The sequence below is a fragment of the Eschscholzia californica genome, unplaced genomic scaffold (assembly GCF_041429995.1).
Source record: "Eschscholzia californica isolate CP2 unplaced genomic scaffold, dmEscCali1.0.p SCAF_2, whole genome shotgun sequence".
Lineage (NCBI taxonomy): Eukaryota > Viridiplantae > Streptophyta > Magnoliopsida > Ranunculales > Papaveraceae > Eschscholzia > Eschscholzia californica.
In genome coordinates, this window is record NW_028238309.1 from 29,124,970 (window position 1) to 29,149,969 (window position 25,000).

At 34.8% G+C, this 25,000-nt stretch overlaps 1 pseudogene across 1 annotated transcript; it reads right to left on the bottom strand.

Moving 5' to 3' along the window:
- Positions 1–1,558: 1,558 nt before the first annotated feature.
- LOC147557290 (uncharacterized) lies at positions 1,559–24,770 on the bottom strand (annotated as a pseudogene). Its single transcript, XR_015233909.1, has 6 exons — positions 24,294–24,770; positions 23,483–23,635; positions 22,637–23,314; positions 12,158–12,206; positions 2,168–2,363; positions 1,559–2,066 (listed from the first exon to the last, which is right to left on the bottom strand). The product of XR_015233909.1 is annotated as an uncharacterized LOC147557290 (transcript).
- Between the last annotated feature and the right edge of the window lie 230 nt (positions 24,771–25,000).

Sequence of the window (25,000 nt, forward strand, 5' to 3'; positions counted from 1 at the left end):
ATTGATCGGACTTCCTTCGTATGAAACTCCTTGAATACTCTATCAAATGGTCTTCTTAAACTCTCTAAAATGAACTTCTAATAATGCTTGATGCTCTGGAAAAGACGGACTGAAATTTGGAGTTCATTTGGGTCCTATAAATAGGTTTCAAATAGACACATGCATTTGGCACACTTCCGTTGGTTAAGGGACTCATCTATTGAGAAAGTAAAGTGACGGGTCACTTCTTTAGCAACAGATCCTGTCTGTTGAGATTTGAACCGTTAGATCTTGCTCAAAAGCTCGGGAGGAACACCCTCCGTTAAATCTTCTTAGGCGCGTCCAAAATTGCCAACCAGCTTAATCTTGGTGGCCGTTAGATGGAGTTCGGGAGATGTCCCACCCCATGCCCGACACAGGCTTAACGCCATCCGTTGGATCTACGCGGACTCAACAAGCGTCGTTAGATCTGAACCAGCGCTCCTTGCGCAAATGGCCCTCAAACCAACATTTCCTTATTGCCGTTTGGTCCCTAACTTAACCATTTTCCGTCCAAACTTCAAACTTGAATATCTCATTCATCCGGAATCGGATTTGAGTGATTCTTGGCTCTAAACTTAAGAGCTCGACGAGACGAATGCAATGGTTTGCTTCGTTTCTGAGTTTGACGACTTGAACCGATCTGAAATCGGCTCCAATTCCAACACGTTTCTCAACCAATTCGTTCAAGAAATCATCTAGTTTCTCAATATCGACACTCGGCATAACAACAATATGAGCAATGTTTCCTTGACAAGCTGGTTGCCAACGACGAATGAACTCTTCATCTTCTGGTCTTTCGAACACAACAGTACTGCTAAGCTCGTTAAGCATTGCTCTGACTCCTTCAGCTTGAAGACGATCTTTCAAATAGTGAGCATTTCTAAGACATTTTTGGACTTCTTTTTGGAACCCTCGATATCCTTTTCGGTTTAGTGTGTACCAAAGGAAGATTGGAGCATGACCATTTGGACTTCCCATGATTGTGGCGTCTCGAGAAGCTAGGTATTCGACATTTCTTGAGAGAACATTGATGTGAGATAATCTTGTTAATTGAACACCGCATTGCAGTGGACAACTGACAAACTTGTGACCTGAGACACTTACACTGCCAATTGGCTTCTTGAATGAAACTATAGGTGCCTGTTCATTAGAAAGAACAATATAAGCAAGACGAAAACAGGATAGAAGTTAAGGACATATCAAGCTTTAAAAGAACATGAAACAAAAAAACAAACATTTCTATAAACTAACTTGCCGTACGTAAAGTTATGATTCGAATCCAGAAATCCCCTGCACCAGTTATAAAATTTTGTTAAGCTAACAAGCAATCCATAAGGTTTACGATCCGAATCCACAAATCCCATGCACCAGTTATAAAAAACATGTTTCCAGGATTCTTTTATGATTGCGAAAAAATTGTCTTCGCGGCACATCTAAACTTTGTTTGTCAAGGTCACAGAGCTTGTGGATTCTAGATACATGTCGAAAGAAGCAAAGATCGTTGCTCCTTGGTTATCTACTACAGACGGGGTTAAACTACTAGTTAAGATCAAACTTTAAATATCATAATCAGATTTATCAATCACAAAATTGGGTTTGTTGCTAATAATAACTGTTATGACGAAGAACTGGCAAACTAAAAAAGCACTAATGAAAGTAAACACCCACAAAGAACAAGAGGTATACGTGGTCCGGTTGGTGAGACGAGTACCATGGCTCAATGGCGCCATGATTTTCACTATGTATGAAGAACACGATTACAGAGATTTTTCAAAGATATCAGTATTTGTAGCTAACTTAAACCCTCTAGCACTCCGCCTCCATGACTCTCACCCAAAAACTGAGAAAACAGGAAACCCGCTTAGATTGATAACCACCCCTGATAAGATCAGGGAAAACATGAGCAAACGAGTTGAGAAATCGCATCATGAGCCCAAAGAGAGCCCCATCACAATGAATGTAGAACCTATCTTTTGAGAAATCGCATTGCTTAAGTGTTTCAATAACAAGATCAAGATCATCAACTGCTCCTTTAACAGTTGTTCCTGCACAAGTTTAATAACATTAGGTTGAGCACCAGTAGTAGCCTTCTATCTATTCTTTCCCATGGAAGCAAGATGGGAGTTAAACAGTAATACCGTCATACCTATGTTGACATTAATGATGGCTGGCTTGTTCTTGTTAAGAAGTAGTTTGGCTTTGAAATCTACACAATCGATTTCCCCGGAGAGAACAAAGTATCAAGTTTTACACATCCCGTTCTGTACATTCGTGCAGCTTTAAAGACAGAATAATGTGAATCTCGTGATGCATATAAAACTCCATCTGGATGAACTTCTCTCCTATACAGCCAGATTTACATTCCACATCAATATATGAAACGATAATGAAAAAATCACATCATTGAAAGAAGAAAATTATATTGTGCATAAATGGTGTGCCCGACTTATGTCTCAGTGTTGATCAAATAACTCTTGTGCTAAGTCACTAAGTTACTACCTTCTGGGATATGCATACAGGAAAAATGAACTCTCTTACTGCTGTCTTTTCAAGCACTGATCAGGCATAGCGACACATTAAAATTGTTGTTAGGAAAATAATAGTCAGCAATGGTACTAACCCAACCAGGATACCATGAAGATTACCTTCTGTTCCACAATTCGTAATGTAACCCCAATATTCATTTTTCTCTATTTCCCATAGACGAGCTAACCAATCTAAGACACCAACTTCAAACCGTCTTGAATGGACACATATCTGAATATTTGAAAATTTGCAGCCAAGTCGAAAAGAAAATCTACAAAGATGTCATGAAAATTATCCTAAATTGTATTAAAAAAAAATTATCCTAAATCTTTCAAGTGCAAACTAAATTGCCAATTCCGCTTGAAGTAGTAAACCAATAAATATCTGCGACAGAGACTACAACTTAGGTGAACTTTTACACTTGAGTTCTGATAAAGCTTTCGGTGCCTGAGACCAACAAATGGACCGGGATAAACGGATCGTGATCCCTTAAATTTCAACTCCAAATAAAAAAAAATCTAATTTACATCCGTATAAAGAGATGCAAGGCTATACGAAGTAAAATTCTAACAAAAATCAAGCAATTCAGACAAAATTAGCGGACCTTATTTCGTTATCACTGTTTTTTTCTCCCACAACAACAATCAAGACAATTACAAGGCCAAAATGCATTGTTATTTCTTGCCATCAAACTAATTTTTTATCTAATTACTCGTACGACAGACCCATTTACATACGAGAGTTCAAATTTAATTTCTTGTGAAACAATAAAATGAATCGTAAACTGGTCGACCAAGGAACGTTTTGTAGTCCATTATCCATCTCGACCAGTTTGTTTTTTTTTCTGAACAGTCCGAATAAATCTTTAGTGAGAAAGAAAAAGAATACAAAGGAATTGGAAAAGATTGTGAGGAACATGTTACGACACAATCTCCTTCCAATTCAGGATGAAATCCAAAAAAGTGGAACTGCTAGCTCAAGGCAGGGTCCTAGACCAATGAAACAGAAGTCTTAGAACATCTTCGATTTCAATCCTAGTGGACCTAGCAGACTCCTTAAAGGTACAGGAATTCCTAAATTTCCAAATAGACCACACAATTGCATTAGGAATAAGATTCCACAGCTCTCGAACAGTTTGTTTTTCTCTTACGAAACACGGCGAAAAAAGAATTCCCAACTCTAACTTTCGAATTTTTGATGTCAACCTCTTAATGGAGGGTCTAGAGTAGATATCTGAAGATATAACATGCCCGTTAGTTTTAACTAGGAAATGAACTCAAGATATGACAAACATACCCAAAATTACCTACACAAGAAGTCTCACCTTTTGGCCATGCAAAAGTAGAGCTTACAGCTTTGCTTGTCAGATCTGAGATGAACTCTTCGATTTTATTAAAATTTCCATCTACGAAAGCAGAAAACAAACTGACTCTAGTACTGGAATCTTTGCAGCCTTGTCAATTCTTTTGAACTTTTCAAGTAAAAAGTAAATTGCTTACTCCTGTTTTAGCTGTCAACCGATTAACAACTAAAAATACATGTCAGGTTTCCTGTCACAGTCTATATTATTAGTATTAAGGACAAGCCAATCAAAAACAATGTGATATACCACAAATGTGTAATCCTTCTCGAAAATATTAATAGAACAATGTGATATACCACATTTAAGATCCAATTCTTAGGCATCACAATCGAGAAATCTATAATCCTTCTTGAAAATGTTGATTGAACAATGTGGTATACCACATTCTCCATTTCTTAGGCATCATAACCAACAAATGTATATTCCTTCCCGAAAATATTTACGGAGCAATTGGTTTACCATGTAGACAAATACAACTTACAACGTGATGCTACCGGTATTGTATCTCACTTATTTAATAGCCCATGCAATTATTACTAGAAGAATATGACGCATGAAAAGCCTGACTTGAAACTCAAAATACTAATACATAGTACATATATTAAAAAGACAAGGGCATATAATCCATATTGCCCACAACATTAAGTTTCACTAGCTAACTTGCAAAACCAAAATCTCGGCCTCAAACACTACATTTGGTGTGAAACCTAACATAAGAAGTACAATTTCTGAACCAAAAGTAGAATAAAGTAACTTAAAGGCGCTTGAAGACTCTAGTGAATGTCTACTGCAGACTTTCAATTAATCAATATGATTTTTTTAGGTTTCACCTAGCAGTCTCTTCAAGTTATACGAAAAGAACTCTTGTTAATCCCATCATAGAGAGAGTTCTATTCGTGACCAAGAGGTTTTACAAAGTAAAATTATGAAATAAACAAAGCAATCTAGACAAAATTAACTAACCATTGTTTCAATTATCTCTTGCCATCAAAAATGAAATTTGCTTGAGTATCTGCATGCAGAATCCACCAACACCTCGAGGTACTGGTTTGGTTCCACTCTCAAAACACTCGAGAGCATTAAAACCAATCATATAAAAGTTATCTAATGAGCCTTTTATAGTCCACTACATTTTATGTCATAGGAAAGAATTGCACCTTGAAAATCAATAAACTGAAGTCCCACTTCTGTTTATACTTGATTTCTTGGTTACTTCTGGAAGACGTGAAAGCAAATACCAGGATAAGCTACGAATCCTAGGTGTCTCCGTATTAGTAGAGATATTTGGCGATAAACTTGTGTTGGTCTGAAGGGACTAATATAAACGATTGAAGTATGTCGGTGAATAAAATGTTCTACTAATACTGTTCAGATTCAGGTATATTGTTGAAAAATATGAGCATTCTTCAACAATAAGAGCAACTATAATTGAACTATACACAGTATCAGTAGAATGAGTCAGTTTATTCTTCCTATTGTGAATAAAACTAGAATGAAACATATCAGTAAAAAAGGAAACTTGCAACCTCTTTCCATAAATCTCCTGACGGTTCAGGCAATGGCATGAATTAAAAAAACAAAGATTAAAGAAGATTTCATGGTTACAAAATACTCGCAGAGTATGTTATGAATGACGGATGACTATTGAGATTATTTTACTAGATGAGATAACTGATCAAGATCCGAGCTCATCTGTAAATCCTATTATGTTGATATAATTTATGTAGGAAGAGAACTCATGAAGTATTAAAACATTTTCAAAAAAGGTCTGCACATTTAAGCATTTGAACTGATAAAGATGCGAGCTCAGCTGCAAATCTTATCGAGCTATGCAAATATGAAAAAAACATCTGGGTTCTCATTGTCATAAGTTAGATGATTTCTCATAAAAAGTAACTAATCAATTACGATACAAGACATTCCAACTATTAAACTTGAAAACACAGATCCGAATATTTGAAAATTTGCAGCCAAGTCGAGAAGAAAATCTACTAAGATGTCATGAACATTATCCTAAATTGTATTAAAAAAAATTATCCTAAATCTTTCAAGTGCAAACTAAATTGCCAATTCCGGTTAAAGCAGTAAACCAATGAACAATTGCGACATAGACTACAACTTAGGTGAACTTTTACACCTGAGTTCTGATAAAGCTTTCAGTGTCTGAGACCAACAGATGGACCGGGACAAACGGATCGTGATCCCTTAAATTTCAACTCCAAATAAAAAGCATCTAGTTTACATCTGTATAAAGAGATGCAGGGTTATACGAAGTAAAATTCTAACGAAAATCAAGCAATTCAGACAAAATTAACGGACTTATTTCATAATCACTGCTTTTTTTCTCCCACATCAACAAACAAAACAATTACATGGCCAAAATGCATGGTTATTTCTTGCCGTCAAACTAATTTTTTATCTAATTACTCAGTTCGACAAACCCATTTACATACGAGAGTTCAAACTTAATTTCATGTGGAACAATAAAATGAATCGTAAGCTGGTCGCCCAAGGAACGTTTTGTCGTCCATTACATCCTCTACTAGTGGAGAGAATTGCTATTTAAAAACCAATAAGTTACCTCCCAGCTTTGGGTGAAATAGTAATATAAATGCAGATACCTGATTAGCTTCGTGACATGGGGTCTCTGTAATAAAATAGACATTATGCGAGAAGCTTGTGCTTGTTTGAGGGGACCATCGACAATGATTGAAATTTTCGTCTACACTAAGAATATATTAGTTAGAGTCATCCTTGTAGAAGGATCTAGTTATCATAATGCAATATACTGAACATTGTTTAACAGTTAGAGTTGCAAAATTGAACAATTCACGCGATTCTAGTAGATTATTACCCATCTCGACCATGTTGTTTTTCTCTTACAAAACACGGTGAAAAAAGAATTTCCAATTCAAACTTTCGAAGTTTTGATGCAAACCTCTTATTGAAGAGTCGAGAATAGATATCTGAAGATATATCATGCCCTTTATTTTTAACAAGGTAATGAACTCAAGATATGACAAACATACCCAAAATTACCTACACAAGAAGTCTCACCTTTCTGGCCATGGAAAATCAGAGCACTCTCCTTGTCAGATGTGAGATGAACTCTTCGATTTTATTAAAATTTCCATCTACGAAAGCTGAAAACAAAATGACTCTAGTACAGGAAGCTTTGCAGCCTTGTCAATTCTTTTGAACTTTTCAAGTGCAAACTAAATTGGCTTAATCCTGTTTAAGCATCAGTACCGTCAATTGTATAATCCTTGCCGAAATCCATTTCGTAGGCATCACAACCTACAAATGTATAGGTCAACAGTTGGTAGCCCAAGTGGTTCCAAGGTGTTGACATAAACTCCAGAAAGCCCTGGAGGTCCCAGGTTCGAATCCCAGAGAAGGTGGAATCTTTGGTTATTTGAATTGGGATTATTAGGGTGTAAATAATGTTGTTGGCCTTTAGGGCATGTTCTAGTTGGGCTATAGGCCCGGTCCTGTTAGTGTTTGAGTGGGCGGTTATCGAGCTTATCACATCTATGATGTATCAAGTGCCAAATGTAACGACATACGTAGATCGTAGTCGACTTCCAAAAAAAAAAAAAAAAAAAAAAAAAAAAAAAAAAAAAAAAAAAAAAAAAAAAAAAAAAAAAAACCTACAAATGTATAGGCTTTCCCGAAAATATATATGGAACAATGTGGTATACCACGTTAAATTTTCATTTCTTAGGTATCAAAACCGACAAATGTTTTATTCCTTCCCAAAAAAAAAAAACAGATGGAACAATGTGGTATACCACATAAAAGCTCCATTTCTTAGGCATCACAACAAACAAATGTATAATCCTTCTCGAAATAATTGATGGAATAATGTGGTATTCCACATTAAAGTTCCATTTCTTAGGCATCACAACCGACAAATGTGTAATCCTTCGCAAAAGTATTGATAGAACAATGTGATATACCACATTTAAGATCCATTTCTTAGGCATCACAACCGACAAATGTATTATCCTTCTCAAAATATTGATTAAATATATATTCCTTCCTGAAAATATTGATGGAACAATGTCGTATACCACATTAAGGTTTCATTTCTCAAGCATCACAACCAACAAACGAATAATCTTTCTCTCGTTTTTTGAAGGAACAATGTGGTATACCACATTAAAGTTTCAATTCTTAAGCATCACAACGGACAAACGTATAATTCTCCTTCGAATAATAATGGAACAATATACCATATAACACATTAAAGTTTCTTAAGCATCACTTCGGATAAATGTATAATCCTTTCCACTATAATGAAGAAGGTGCAATAGCGTAAATAAGAAAAAAATATCAATTATTGGGTAAAACAAGACGTATACACAATGTCTTAAGCAACAATACGCAGGGTTGTGGAATCCTTCCGTTAATTATTGGTGCAGAAATAGAATATATGTACTTGCATAAGGTAATATCGAAAACTTCTATAATATAATGATATAACAAGTAAGAGGAAGAAGACAAGAAGTGAGAGAAATGAGAGAAGAAAGGCCATGCCGACATGATTTTCTCCCGCCATTAAGAATAAAACAAAATTTTGCTTCATTACCTAAAAAGAAATCAATACATCTCAAGGTCCAAATTTTATTTCGATGTCATTATCTCAATTTAGAAACATGAGACAACAATAAAATCGAAATAAATTCTATGGTAGTTTATTCATGCCTTTTATACTACAGTCCAATTTCTTCTCTAATATAAGAGATTAATTGTTTCATGAATACCAAAAATTGATTTCCCATGCCTGGGAGAACTTGATTCAGTGAATCCTTCTTGAAGACTAATACAAAAAAAATGGATAAGCTCGCTGACTCTCCATTATAGAAGAGATATTAGGCGCTAAGCTTCTCCTTGTCTGGAATGATCATTGTAAATGATTGAAGCGAAAATTGTATTTGCAAATCAGATCAGTTGAGCAACGAAACTAATCTCCAGTTCTATTCCGATTTCAAGATGCAAATCCCTCACAGATGCTCTTGTAAAACTATTGTACAAATTGGTTCTCTTCAGATTCCTCAAATGTTTTTAACTAATGAAATTAACAAGCACATGGATACACTATATATAGCACCATGTAGACAAATACAACTTACACTGTGATGTTGTCGGTACGGTATCTCACTTATATAATAGCCCATGCAGTTATTAATAGAAGAATATGACCAATGAAAAGCTTGACTTGAAACCCAAAATACTAATATATAGCACATACATTTGAAAAAACAAGGGCATGCACCATATAGCCCACAATATTATGTTCCACTAGATAACTTGCAAAACCATACCCTCGGCCTCAAACACTATGTTGGGTGTGAACCCTAACATAATAAGTACAAATCTAAATAATAACTAATAAGAAACCATCTTTCACAACCAAAAATAGAAAAAATGGACTTAACATCTCTTTAAGATAAGTCTACTGCAGACTTTCAATTAATCAATATGGATTTTTCGGTTCCCACCTAGAAGTATCTTCAAGTCGTACGAAACAAACTCTTGTTAAACCCGTGATCGAGAGAGATGTATTCGTGACCAAGAGGTTTTTACAAAGTAAAATTGTGAAATAAATCAAGCAATCAAGAGACAATTAGCTAACCTTTGTTTAAATTATCTCTGGTCATCAAAAATGATTTTTGCTTGAGTAACTGTAAGCAGAATCGACCTACACTTCAAGGTATTGGTTTTTTCCCACTTTCAACACACTCAAGAGCATTAAAACCAATCATATAAAAATTATCCACGAAGTCATAAGACAGAATTGCACCTTAAAAATCAATAAACTGAAGTCCCACTTCTGTTTATAGTTTGGTTTCCTTGTTACTTCTCGAAGACGTGAAAGAAATTTAAGCAAATACCTGGATAAGCTACGAATCCTAGGTGTCTTAGTATTACAAGAGATATTTGGCGATAAACTTGTGTTGGTCTGAAGGGACGATTATAAACGATTGAAGTATGTGGGTGAATAAATTATTCAGCTAACACTGTTCAGGTCCAGGTATCTTAAAGCATAATATGAGCATTCTTCAACAATAAGAGCAACTATAATTGAACTACAGACAGTATCAGTAGAATGAGTCAGTTTATTCTTCCTATTGTGAATAATGCTAGCTCTGACTTCTAACTCCCATACTTTATTAATCAAATATGGAAACTGATTAGTAGAAAAGGAAACTTGCAATCCCTTTCGAAAAATCTCCTGACGATCTCAGGCAATGGCATGAATTAAGAAAACAAAGATTAAACAAGATCCCATGGTTACAAAATACTTAGCCGGAGTATTTGATGAATGACGGATGACTATTAATATTATTTTACTAGTAGAGATAATTTATTAAGATGCGAGCTCAACTGTAAATCCTATAATGTTGATATAATTTATATAGGAAGATAACTTGTGAGGTATTAAAACATTTTCAAAGTTTCATGTCTTAAGCATCACTATCGACAAACGTATAATCCTTCTTCGACTATTGATGGATAAATATGGCGTACAATATCATAGTTCCATTTCTTAAGCATCGCTTAAGACAAGTGTATAATACTTCCCTCGATTATTGATGAAACAATATGATATATCACATTAAAGTTGAATTTCTTAAGCATCATCCTCGACAAAAATATCACCTTTCTAAAAAAATATATATAATCTTTCCCTCGATTGTTCATGGAACAATATGGTATCCAACATTCCTATTTCTTAAGTATCCCCACCCACAAGTGTATAATCCTTCCCTCGATTATTGATTGTAACATATGGTATACACATTAAAGTTCCATTTCTTGAGGATTATATTCGGACAAATGTATAATACTTGCGACAAAATAGATGGAACAATGTGGTATACCACATTAAAGTTCAATTCCTTAGGCATCACAACCGACAAATATATGATCCTTCCCTCGATTATTGACCTAAATATATAGTATACCACATTAAAGTTCCATTTCTCAAGCATGACAACCGACAAATGTATAATCCTTCCTGAAAATATTGATGGAAGTTTATCATATACCACATTAACGTTCCACTTTTCAAGTATCACAACTGACAAATGTATAATCTTTCCTGAAAAGATTGATAGAACAATGCGGTATACCACATTAAAGTTCCATTTCTTAGGCATCACAACCCACAAATGTATAATCCTTCCCTCAATTATTGATGAAAATATATGGTATACCACATTAAATTCCATTTTGGAAGGATCGCAACCGGCAAATGTATAATCCTTCTCTCGAATATCGATGGAACAAAGTGGTCTACCACATTAAAGTTCCATATCTTAGGCATCACAACTGACAAATGTAAAATCCTTCCCGAGAATATTTTTGGAACAATGGGGTATGCCACATCAAAGTTCAACTTCTTACGCTTTGCAGTCGGCAAAAATATAATTTTCTAGAAAATATCGATGGAACAATATATACCACATTTAAAGTTCCACTTTCTTAGGCATCACAACCGACATGAATAATCCTTCAATTCCCGGAAATATTGATGGAACAATGTGGATACCACATTATAGTTCCATTTTGTAGGCATCACAACCGACAAATGTATGAGCTTTCACGAAAATATTTTTGGAACAATGTGGTATACCACAGGTTCATTTTTTAGGTATCAAAATCGAGTACCAACAAATGTGTAAGCCTTTCAAAAAATACAGATGGAACAATGTAGTATACCACATTAAAATTCAATTTCTTAGGAACCACGAACGACAAATGTATACTCCTTCCCCAAAATATGATGGAATATTGTGGTATACCACATTAAAGTACTATTTTTTAGGTATCTAAACCGACAAATTTTTATTCCTCCCCAAAAATACAAAATGTAACTATGTGGTATACCACAATAAAATTCAATTTCTTAGGCATCACAACTGGCAAATGTGTAATCCTTGTCAAAAATATTAACAGAACAAGGTGATATAACACATTTAAGATCCAATTCTTAGGCATCCACAACCGACAAATGTATAATCCTTCTAGAAAATATTGATTGAACAATGTGGTATACCACATTAAACTTCCATTTCTTAGGCATAACCAACAAATGTATATTCCTTCCCGAAAATATTGATGGAACAATGTGGTTTACCATGTAGACAAATAATACTTACACCGTGATGCTACCGGTATGGTATCTCACTGATGTAAAATTGTGAAATAAACCAAGCAATCCAGACAAAATTAACTAACCTTTGTTTTGATTATCTCTTGCCATCAATATTGATTTTTGCTTGAGTACCTGCAAGCAGAATCCACCAACACCTCGAGGGACTGGTTTGGTCCCACTCTAAAAACACTCAAGAGCATTAAAACCAATCATATAAAAGTTATCTAATGAGTCTTTTATAGTCCACTACATTTTATGTCATAGGAGAGAATTGCACCTTGAAAATCAATAAACTGAAGTCCCACTTCTGTTTATACTTGATTTCTTGGTTACTTCTGAAAGACGTGAGAGCAAATACCTGGATAAGCTACGAATCCTATGTGTCTCCGTATTAGTAGAGATATTTTGTCGATAAACTTGTGTTGGTCTGAAGGGACTATAATAAACGATTGAAGTATGTGGGTGAATAAAATGTTCTACAAACACTGTTCAGATCCAGGTATGTTGAGGAAAAATATGAGCATTCTTCAACAATAAGAGCAACTATAATTGAACTATACACAGTATCAGTAGAATGAGTCAGTTTATTCTTCCTATTGTGAATAAAACTAGAATGATTAAGGTGTATGGAAACTTATCAGTAGAAAACTTGCAACCTCTTTCCATAAATCTCCAGATGGGGTGTCTTTGGCAATAACTCATGGTTATAAAATTCTCAGCAGGAGTATTTTATGAATGCGGAATGACTATCGAGATTATTTTACTACATGAGATAACTGATTAAGATGCGATCTCATTTGTAAATCCTATTATGTTAATATAATTTATATAGGAAGAGAACTCGTGAAGTATTAAAACATTTTCAAAAAAGGCCTGCACATTTAAGCATTTGAACTGATAAAGATGCGAGCCCAGCTGTAAATCTTATCGATCTATGCAAATATCAAAAAACCATCTAGGTTCTCATTGTCAAAAGTTAGATGATTTCTCATAAAAAGTAACTAATCAATTACGATATAAGACATTCCAACTATGAAACTTGAAAACACAGATCCGGATATTTGAAAATTTGCAGCCAAGTCGAGAAGAAAATCTACAAAGATGTCATGAAAATTATCCAAAATTGTATTAAAAAAAAATTATCCTAAATCTTTCAAATGCAAACTAAATTTCCAATTCCGGTTGAAGCAGTAAACCAATAAATAACTGCAACAGAGACTACAACTTAGGTGAACTTTCACACTTGAGTTCTGATAAAGCTTTCGGTGTCTGAGACCAACAAATGGACCGGGATAAACGGATCGTGATCCCTTAAATTTCAACTCCAAATAAAAAGAATCTAGTTTACATCCGTATAAAGAGATGCAGGGTTATACGAAGTAAAATTCTAATGAAAATCAAGCAATTCAGACAAAATTAACGGATCTTATTTCGTTATCACTGCTTTTTTTCTCCCACATCAACAATCAAGACAATTACATGGCCAAAATGCATTGTTATTTCTTGCCATCGAACTAATTTTTTCTCTAATTACTCGTACGACAGACCCATTTACATACGAGAGTTCAAAATTAATTTCATGTGAAACAATAAAATGAATCGTAAACTGATCGACCAAGGAACGTTTTGTAGTCCATTACATTCTCTACGGGTGGAGAGAATTGATCTTTAAAAACCTATAAGTGACCTCCCAGCTTTTTGGGTGAAACAATAATATAAATGCAAATACCTGATTAGCTTTGTGACATAGGGGCCTCCGTAATAAAATAGACATTATGCGAGAAGCTTGTGCTTGGTTGAGGGGATCATCCACAATGATTGAAGTTGTCGTCTGCACTAAGAATATATTAGTTAGAGTCATCCTTGTATAAGGATCTAGTTATTATAATGCAACATACTGGACATTGTTTAACAGTTCAGAGTTACAAAATTGAACAATTCACGATTTTAGTAGATTATTATCCATCTCGACCAGTCTTTTTTTTTAACACGTCCGAATAAATCTTTAGTGAGAAAGAAAAAGAATACAAAGGAATTGGAAAGAGGTTGTGAGGAACATGTTACGACACAATCTCCTTCCAATTCAGGATGAAATCCAAAAAAGTGGAACTGCTAGCTCAAGGCAGGGTCCTAGACCAATGAAACAGAAGTCTTGGAACATCTTCGATTTCAATCCTAGTGGGCCTAGCAGACTCCTTAAAGGTACAGGAATTCCTAAACTTCCAAATAGACCACACAATTGAATTAGGAATAAGATTCCACAGCTCTCGACCAGTTCGTTATTCTCTTACGAAACACGGCGAAAATGAGTTCTCAATTCTAACTTTCGAACTTTTGATGCAAACCTCTAAATGGAGGGTCTAGAGTAGATATCTGATGATATAACATGCCCTTTAGTTTTAACTAGGAAAAGAACTCAAGATATGACAAACATACCCAAAATTACCTACACAAGAAGTCGCACCTTTCTGGCCATGGAAAATCAGAGCTTGCAGCTCTCCTTGTCAGATGTGAGATGAACTCTTCGATTTTATTAAATTTTCCATCTACGAAAGCTGAAAACAAACTGACTCTAGTACTGGAATCTTTGAAGCATTGTCAATTCTTTTGAACTTTTCAAGTGCAAACTAAATTGCTTACTCCTGTTTTAGCTGTCAACCGATTAAAAACTAAAAATACATGTCTGGTTTCCAGTCACAGTCTATAGTATCAGTATTGAGGACAAGCCAATCAAAAACCATGTTAAAGTTGTGTTTCTTCGACATCACTACACACGTAAGTAATATCTTTCCCTCAATTATTGATGGAAATATATGGCAAACCACATTAAAGTTCAATTTTTTATGCATCACAACCGACAAATGTACAATTTTTCTCTCGATTATTGACAAAAATTTATTGTAATTGTGTACGGTGTACCACATTATAAAGTTCGATTTCCTAAGCACTGAAACCGACAAATATATAATCCTTCCCTCGAGTATTGATGGAACAATGTGGTATACCACGTCAAAGACTCAATTCTTAAGCATCACAGCCGAAAAATATATAATTCTTCCCTCGAAAATTGATGGAACAGTATGGCATATAGCACATTAAAATTTCATTTCTTAAGCATCACTATCGACAAATATATAATCCTTCTTTGATTATGGATGGATAAATATGATATGCCATATTATAGTTCCGTTTCTAAAGCATTGCTTATGACATATGTATCATACTTCCCTCGATTATTGATGAAACAATATTGTATATCACATTAAAGTTAAATTTCTTAAGCATCACTACCAACAAATATATAATCTTTCCCTCGATTGTTGATGGAACAATATGGTATCCCACATTCCTACTTCTTAAGCATCACCACCCACAAGTGTATAATACTTCCCTCGATTATTGATTGAAATATATGGTATATCACATTAAAGTTCCATTTCTTAAGCATTATATCCGACAAATATATAATACTTACCACAAAATTGATGGTGCAATGTGGTATACCACATTGAAGTTTCATTTGTTAGGCATCACAACCGATAAATATATGACACTTCGCTCGAATATTGACCGAAATATATAGTATACCAAATTATAGTTTCATTTCTCAAGCATGACATCAGACAAATGTATTATCCTTCCGAAAGATGTTGATGCAAATTTATCGTATACCACATTAACGTTCCATTTTTCAAGCATCACAACCGACGAATGCATAATCCGTCCTGAATATATTGATAGAATAATGTGGTCAAGTTCCATTTCTTAGGCATCACAACTAACAAACGTATAATCCTTCTCGAAATTATTCATGAAACTATTAAAGTTCCATTTTTTGAGCATCACAACCGGCAAATATATAGTCCTCCCCTCGAATATCGGTGGAACAAAGCGGTATACCACTTAAAGTTCCATATCTTAGGCGTCACAACCGACACAAATATAATCCTTCCCGAGAATATTGATGGAACAATGGGTATGCAAGTTAAAGTTTCATTCCATACGCATCACAGTTGACCAGTATAATTGTTCCCGGAAATATTGATGGAACAATGTGGTATACCATATTAAAGTTCCATTACTCGGGAATTACCACCGACAAATGTATAATCCTTCCGGAAAATATTAGGGAACAATGTGGTATACCACATTTAAGTTCCGATTCTTAGGTAGCAAAAGAGACAAATGTTTCCTTCCCCAAAATATAGATGGAACAATGGGGTATACCACATTAAAGTTCCATCTCTAAGGCATCATAACAGACAAATGTATAATCCTTCTCGAAATTATTCATGGCCTAATGTGGTATACCACATGAAAGTTCCATTTCCTAGGCATCACAACCGACAAATGTGTAATCCTTCTCGAAAGTATTGATAGAACAATGTGATATACCACATTTAAGATCAAATTCTTAGGCATCCCAACCGACAAACGTATAATCCTTCTCGAAAATATTAATTGAACAATGTGGTATACCACATTAAAGTTCCATTTCTTAGGCATCACAACAGACAAATGTATATGCTTTCCCGAAAATATTGATGGAACAATGTGGTTTACTGCATTAAAGTTCATTTCTTAAGCATCAAAACCGACAAATGTATAATCCTTCCCAAAAACATTGATGGAACAATGTGGTATACCATATTAAAGTTTCATTACTCAGGCACCACCACCGACAAATGTATAAGCCTTCCCGAAAATATCGATGGAAGAATGTGGTATACCACATTGAAGTTCCATTTCTCAGGCACCACAACCGACAAATGTATAATCCTTCCCGAAAATATTAGGGAACAATGTGGTATAGCACATTTAAGTTCCAGTTCTTAGGTAGCAAAAGCGACAAATGTTTCCCTCCCCAAAATACAGATGGAACAATGGGGTATACCACATTAAAGTTCCATCTCTTAGGCATCACAACAGACAAATGTGTAATCCTTCTCGAAAGTATTGATAGAACAATGTGATAGATCACATTTAAGATCAATTTCTTAGGCATCACAACAGACAAAGTATAATCCTTCTCGAAAATATTAATTGAACAATGTGGTATACCACATTAAAGTTCCATTTCTTAGGCATCACAACAGACAAATGTATAATCCTTCCCGAAAATATTGATGGAACAATGTGGTTTACTGCATTAAAGTTGGTTTCTTAAGCATCACAACCAATAAATGTATAATCGTTCCCAAAAATATCGATGGAACAATGTGGTATACTACATTAAAGTTCCATTTCTTAGGCATCGAAACCGACAAATGTATAATCCTTCTGGAAAATATGAATGGAACAATGAGGTATACCACATTAAAGTTCCACATCTTGGCATCGCAAACGACAAATGTATAATCCTTCCCGAAAATATCAATGGAACAATGTGGTATACCAGATTAAGGTTCAATTTCTGAAGCATCACAACCAACAAACGTATAATCGTCCTCTCGAATGTTGAAGGAACAATGTGGTCTACCACATTAAAGTTTCAATTCTTAAAGTCCATTACTCCGGCATTACCACCGACAAATGTATAATCCTTCCCGAAAATATTAGGGAACAATGTGGTATAGCACATTTAAGTTCCATTTCTTAGGTAGCAAAAGAGACAAATGTTTCCTTCCCCAAAATACAGATGGAACAATGGGGTATACCACATTAAAGTTCCATCTCTTAGGCATCACAACTGACAAATGTATAATCCTTCTCGAAAATATTCATGGCCTAATGTGGTATACCACATTAAAGTTCCATTTCTAAGGAATCACAACCGACAAAGGTGTAATCCTTCTCGAAAGTATTGATAGAACAATGTGATAGATCACATTTAAGATCAATTTCTTAGGCATCACAACAGACAAAGTATAATCCTTCTCGAAAATATTAATTGAACAATGTGGTATACCACATTAAAGTTCCATTTCTTAGGCATCACAACAGACAAATGTATATTCCTTTCAGAAAATATTGATGGGACAATGTGGTTTACTGCATTAAAGTTGGTTTCTTAAGCATCACAACTGATAAATGTATAATCGTTCCCAAAAATATCGATGGAACAATGTGGTATACTACATTAAAGTTCCATTTCTTAGGCATCGGAACCGACAAATGTATAATCCTTCTGGAAAATATGAATGGAACAATGTGGTATACCACACTAAAGTTCCACATCTTGGCATCGCAAACGACAAATGTATAATCCTTCCCGAAAATATCAATGGAACAATGTGGTATACCAGATTAAGGTTCAATTTCTGAAGCATCACAACCAACAAACGTATAATCTTCCTCTCGAATGTTGAAGGAACAATGTGGTCTACCACATTAAAGTTTCAATTCTTAAGTATCACAACAGACAGATGTATAATTCTCCCTCGCCTTTTGATAGAACAAGACACTAAGTAGCATATTAAAGTTTCTTATGCATCACTACTTTCTTAAGCATCATTGTTGATAAATGTATAATCCTTCCCACTATTATGAAGAAGGTGTAGTAATGTAAATAAGAAAAAAAAAATTGGGTAAAACAAGACATACACACCATGTCTTAAGCATCAATACCAAGGATTGTGGAATCATTCCTTTAATTATTGGTGGACAAATAGAACATATGTACTTGCATAAGGTAATACCGAAAACTTCTACAATATAATGATATAACTAGGAAGTTATAGGACAGCTAAGCAACATGTCTTCAAGTAATGATAGATGCACTTTATTAGTTGCAAGACAGGAAGACAACAACTTTGTATAGAAAATGTGATAGTCAAGAGTTAGAATTCATCGGGTATGCTAGTTAAAGTTTCATTCCATACGCAACACAGTTGACCAGTATAATTGTTCCCGAAAATATTGATGGAACAATGTGGTATACCATATTAAAGTTCCATTACTCAGGCATTACCACCGACAAATGTATAATCCTTCCCGAAAATATTAGGGAACAATGTGGTATACCACATTTAAGTTCCATTTCTTAGGTAGCAAAAGAGACAAATGTTTCCTTCCCCAAAATACAGATGGAACAATGGGGTATACCACATTAAAGTTCCATCTCTAAGGCATGATAACAGACAATTGTATAATCCTTCTCGAAATTATTCATGGCCTAATTTGGTATACCACATGAAAGTTCCATTTCCTAGGCATCACAACCGACAAATGTATAATCCTTCTCGAAAGTATTGATAGAACAATGTGATATACCACATTTAGGATCAAATTCTTAGGCATCCCAACCGACAAACGTATAATCCTTCTCGAAAATATTAATTGGACAATGTGGTATACCACATTAAAGTTCCATTTCTTAGGCATCACAACAGACAAATGTATATTCCTTCCCGAAAATATTGATGGAACAATGTGGTTTACTGCATTAAAGTTCGTTTCCTAAGCATCACAACCGACAAATGTATAATCGTTCCAAAAATATTAATGGAACAATGTGGGATACCACATTAAAGTTCCATTTCTTAGGCATCACAACATACAAATGTATATTCTTTCCCGAAAATATTGATGGAACAATGTGGTTTACTGCATTAAAGTTCGTTTCTTAAGTATCAAAACCGACAAATGTATAACCCTTCCCAAAAACATTGATGGAACAATGTGGTATACCATATTAAAGTTTCATTACTCAGGCATCACCACCGACAAATGTATAAGCCTTCCCGAAAATATTGATGGAAGAATGTGGTATACCACATTGAAGTTCCATTTCTCAGGCACCACAACCGACAAATGTATAATCCTTCCCGAAAATATTAGGGAACAATGTGGTATACCACATTTAAGTTCCATTTCTTAGGTAGCAAAAGCGACAAATGTTTCCTTCCCCAAAATACAGATGGAATAATGGGGTATACCACATTATACTTCCATCTCTTAGGCATCACAACAGACAAATGTATAATCCTTCTCGAAAATATTCATGGCCTAATGTGGTATACCACATTAAAGTTCCATTTCTTAGGAATCACAACCCACAAATGTGTAATCCTTCTCGAAAGTATTGATAGAACAATGTGATATATCACATTTAAGATCAATTTCTTAGGCATCACAACAGACAAAGTATAATCCTTCTCAAAAATATTAATTAAACAATGTGGTATACCAAATTAAATTTCCATTTCTTAGGCATCACAACAGACAAATGTATATTCTTTCCCGAAAATATTGATGGAACAATGTGGTTTACTGCATTAAAGTTTGTTTCTTAAGCATCACAACCGACAAATGTATATTCCTTCCCAAAAATATTGATGGAACAATGTGGTATACCATATTAAAGTTTCATTACTCAGGCATCACCACCGACAAATGTATAAGCCTTCCCGAAAATATTGATGGAAGAATGTGGTATACCACATTGAAGTTCCATTTCTCAGGCACCACAACCGACAAATGTATAATCCTTCCCGAAAATATTAGGGAACAATGTGGTATAGAACATTTAAGTTCCATTTCTTAGGTAGCAAAAGAGACAAATGTTTCCTTCCCCAAAATACAGATGGAACAATGGGGTATACCACATTAAAGTTCCATCTCTTAGGCATCACAACAGACAAATGTATAATCCTTCTCGAAAATATTCATGGCCTAATGTGGTATACCACATTAAAGTTCCATTTCTTAGGAATCACAACCGACAAATGTGTAATCCTTCTCGAAAGTATTGATAGAACAATGTGATATATCACATTTAAGATCAATTTCTTAGGCATCACAACAGACAAAGTATAATCCTTCTCGAAAATATTAATTGAACAATGTGGTATACCACATTAAAGTTCCATTTCTTAGGCATCACAACAGACAAATGTATATTCCTTCCCGAATATATTGATGGAACAATGTGGTTTACTGCATTAAAGTTGGTTTCTTAAGCATCACAATCGATAAATGTATAATCGTTCCCAAAAATATCGATGGAACAATGTGGTATACTACATTAAAGTTCCATTTCTTAGGCATCGGAACCGACAAATGTATAATCCTTCTGGAAAATATGAATGGAACAATGTGGTATACCACATTAAAGTTCCACATCTTGGCATCGCAAACGACAAATGTATAATCCTTCCCGAAAATATCAATGGAACAATGTGGTATACCAGATTAAGGTTCAATTTCTAAAGCATCACAACCAACAAAGGTATAATCTTCCTCTCGAATGTTGAAGGAACAATGTGGTCTACCACATTAAAGTTTCAATTCTTAAGTATCACAACAGACAGATGTATAATTCTCCCTCGCCTTTTGATAGAACAAGACACTAAGTAGCATATTAAAGTTTATTATGCAGCACTACTTTCTTAAGCATCATTGTTGATAAATGTATAATCCTTCCCACTATTATGAAGAAGGTGCAGTAATGTAAATAAGAAAAAAATTGGGTAAAACAAGACATACACACCATGTCTTAAGCATCAATACCAAGGATTGTGGAATCATTCCTTTAATTATTGGTGGACAAATAGAACATATGTACTTGCATAAGGTTATACCGAAAACTTCTACAATATAATGATATAACTAAGAAGTTATAGGACAGCAAAGCAACATGTCTTCAAGTAATGATAGATGCACTTAATTAGTTGCAAGACAGGAAGACAGCAACAACTTTGTATAGAAAATGTGATAGTCAAGAGTTTGAATTCATCGGGTACTATCAAGAAAATCAACTCAAAAATCGTGTTCCTTCAAGTAAAAGAAACTATGATGGGCAATGTTTAGGTTTTGATGCGATTTAGATTAAACAAATCAATGTAAAAGACCTGAAATTCAAGAATTGAACAGGTAATTCCAGAACTGATTTGGTTCTGACCCATGAAATAATCGGAAGAGAAACAAAGCGATTGATTCAAAAGTAAGATAAAAGCAGAAACTGATAACCCCTATCATGATAGAAAGTTTCATTGACTAATAAAAATAAAGATTGTACTATTAATCCAAAACTCAGAGCACAGATGCAAAACAATTCTTACTTCATTATGCAAGAATTATACTTTCCAACCTAAATTAGAGATGGACATGGTTTTTTTTTTGAATAAAGAGATGGACATGGTACCGCCACAGCAGATAATGGAAAACACGAAATATGTTACAGGAAATAAGATTTACCTAAAGAAGAAAACAGTAGGTCGATAAAAGCCCTAAATATACTACGACCTAAATCCAAGAGGATATGATAAGCACAATAAAGGAAAACAATAAAAAAAAAGATCTGAATATTTTGGTTTGGAGTACTTCCCTGGCTTGCACAAAACCTATGCTTGTCGCGATTCTCTCCTTCTCATGGTTGATGCTTGCTACAAGTTTGTGCCAAGTTTGTTTACTCCTAAATAAAACCACACAAGGTTCTCTCTGTATTTAGTTTTACCTATCTAACAGCTTAAAATTTTTAAGCATGTAATTATCAACATTCATTACGCGACTATTAGATTAGCGTTGCAGTTGTTATCATTTTTTCCCTATCAGCTATCATTACCACCACAGCACAGGGAGGAACTAATAATAGAAAGAGCAACGTAAGGATTGATGCTTACTGCTAGAGAAGTGGGCTCGTCAGAGGAGCTTAGTTGCCGGCGATCAAAATCAATATCACCCCCACCCTCTTCAGCATAACCCTTTTTTAATAGTGGCTCACCTTTGGCTTTAGGAGATCTAAAGTTCAGCTTCCACTTTCTCCAAGACAGGATACTCCTCCGCTTTGAACTTTGCGAGAGAGGTGGATCAGATATTAATGCAGTTGAATCCTCGACATTCACACTAGCCACGTCGGATTTTCGGTTACTGTAGTAAACCCAATCCTCATTTTCTTCGCCGTTCTTAATCCCGATACATATGATCCACCTACACAGTTCGCATATGCCAAGGTGCCATAACTGAAGGACTTTTTCACACTAGAATCATCTCCGACCCCCAATCCACGTTCATCACAATCGTCAAGAGATTCTGTGTCAAATGGGAATACATAGTCACCATCATCGCTCCGAGAACACCTCTCATCACTTTCTTCTTCCTCGCGGAATATTTTCTTAACTTTTCGGGTACAAACATACTCCTTTAAGATTGTTACTTTTCTTAAACCAGCTTTAAGAGCAGAAAACTCGTCTTTTGCTGACGGTAAACCTTCGGGTCCTGGGTGAAAGTGGAGCAGGCAATCTCTGCAATATCTCAAGCGAATCTTGCAGATTTCTCAATTCCAATAAGCTGAGGGACAGCTGCAAAAAGGAATCAGCATTAAAATCTACTAAGTTTGAGAAAAATAACCGTATAACAAAAAAAAGTACAGACAACAAGAGAGAGCTACACACAAAATTTGTGGATACCAGTAAAATTAAAAGAAAAATGTGGGGTTTTTAGACATTTCAAATGGGTAAAAGACATACACAAAGAGAAGGACGGGAGTCAGCATTTCCACTCGGCACAGAGAGAGGAATAGTGACTTCAACTTCTTCTGTCGCTCTTGTTGCAGATTCTGCAAGGTTCATGGATGCTTTTCCAACAATTGGGACCTTATTCTTGAATCCTTGGTTCAACCCCTGAATTAAGATAACATGGGTTTCAGTTACATATTAACCTAGAACGAGATATTACTCAATTCTTCAAGAGTTAGTGCGAGTATTAACAATAAATAATTGCTAATCCATATATAATTGAATAGAATAATAATCTTACAAATGCGAAATACTAAATGAATCACGGCAAGTCGGTAACATATATAATAACCTAGATAAGTCAAAGCAGTTTAATGTTCCAGCATTTGAAGGCAAATACTTTATATACACCATTTAATATCAAGGCAGAATTAGCAGAGTTCGATTCATTAAATCAAAAGCCAAACATTAACTACACTATGGGTTAATTAAGGAAGCTAGTAATGTCAAAAAACATATAGAGATAATGCTCAATATATCAAAAAGCTAACATAAGATCAGATCCTTAATAACATAAGATGAAGAATACCCAAGATCATCATTTTGTTCAAAATACTCCAAAATAATAAATCCTTAAAACTGAACTTAGAAAGATAACAAAATTATTGAACTTCCATATCCAAACAAAAGAACATTAATTAACAAAGTAAAATATGTAAAACAAAATTAATTGTTTTTTCAACAAAACCCCCCAAAAAAATTTGCCAAAAATAAAAGTTCATAAATGTAATGAATTTGAAATAGGGTAAATAATCAAACCCACATTTAAAACCGTAAAAGCGATTTCCCATGGATGAAACAGATTTTCCTTGTAAGCAGAAAGATTGCAAATGGTTTGAAAATCCTCATTCCATTCAACCACGTCATCATCTCTTTTCACTTCTTCCTCTTTCGTGAAATTCCTCTTCATTGTCTCCTAAAAGGACTTAGGGCAAATTTCGGACCTTTCCATCTGATCTCAACCGATAATTTCGTAACATCATCTTGTTGTTTATCTCCTTCAACAACATCAATGTGGAACCCTTCAACCCTAAGCAAAACAATTTTCACCTCAAATTTCTTTGATAATGGAGGCGGCCATGGCCATCCCATCTTCACTGCCATTTTCTTTCCCGTTTGATCGATTCTTCAAGTAAAAAAAAAAAGGAAAACCCTAAACTTCACCAGAAGAAGGGTGTAAAGATGTAAACGAGAGAAGAAAATAGATTAATGAGTAAGCAAGGAAAATGAGTAAGAAATGCGTTTGGATTTATTATAAAGAACGAAAGAAGACAATGAATCCTATTTTCTAGAGAGAGAAAGTTAAGAGTGGTGGTGTTGTTTTCACTTGTGTGTATAGAGAGAGAGAGAGAGATGGTGGAGTTTTTGGAGCATGAAAAGAGTGATTGATGTTTTGATCCACAAAGAAAGAACAATAAACATCTTAACTAGAGTTAAATAAGTTAAACTCATCTCGTGGTTAGGTTTTGT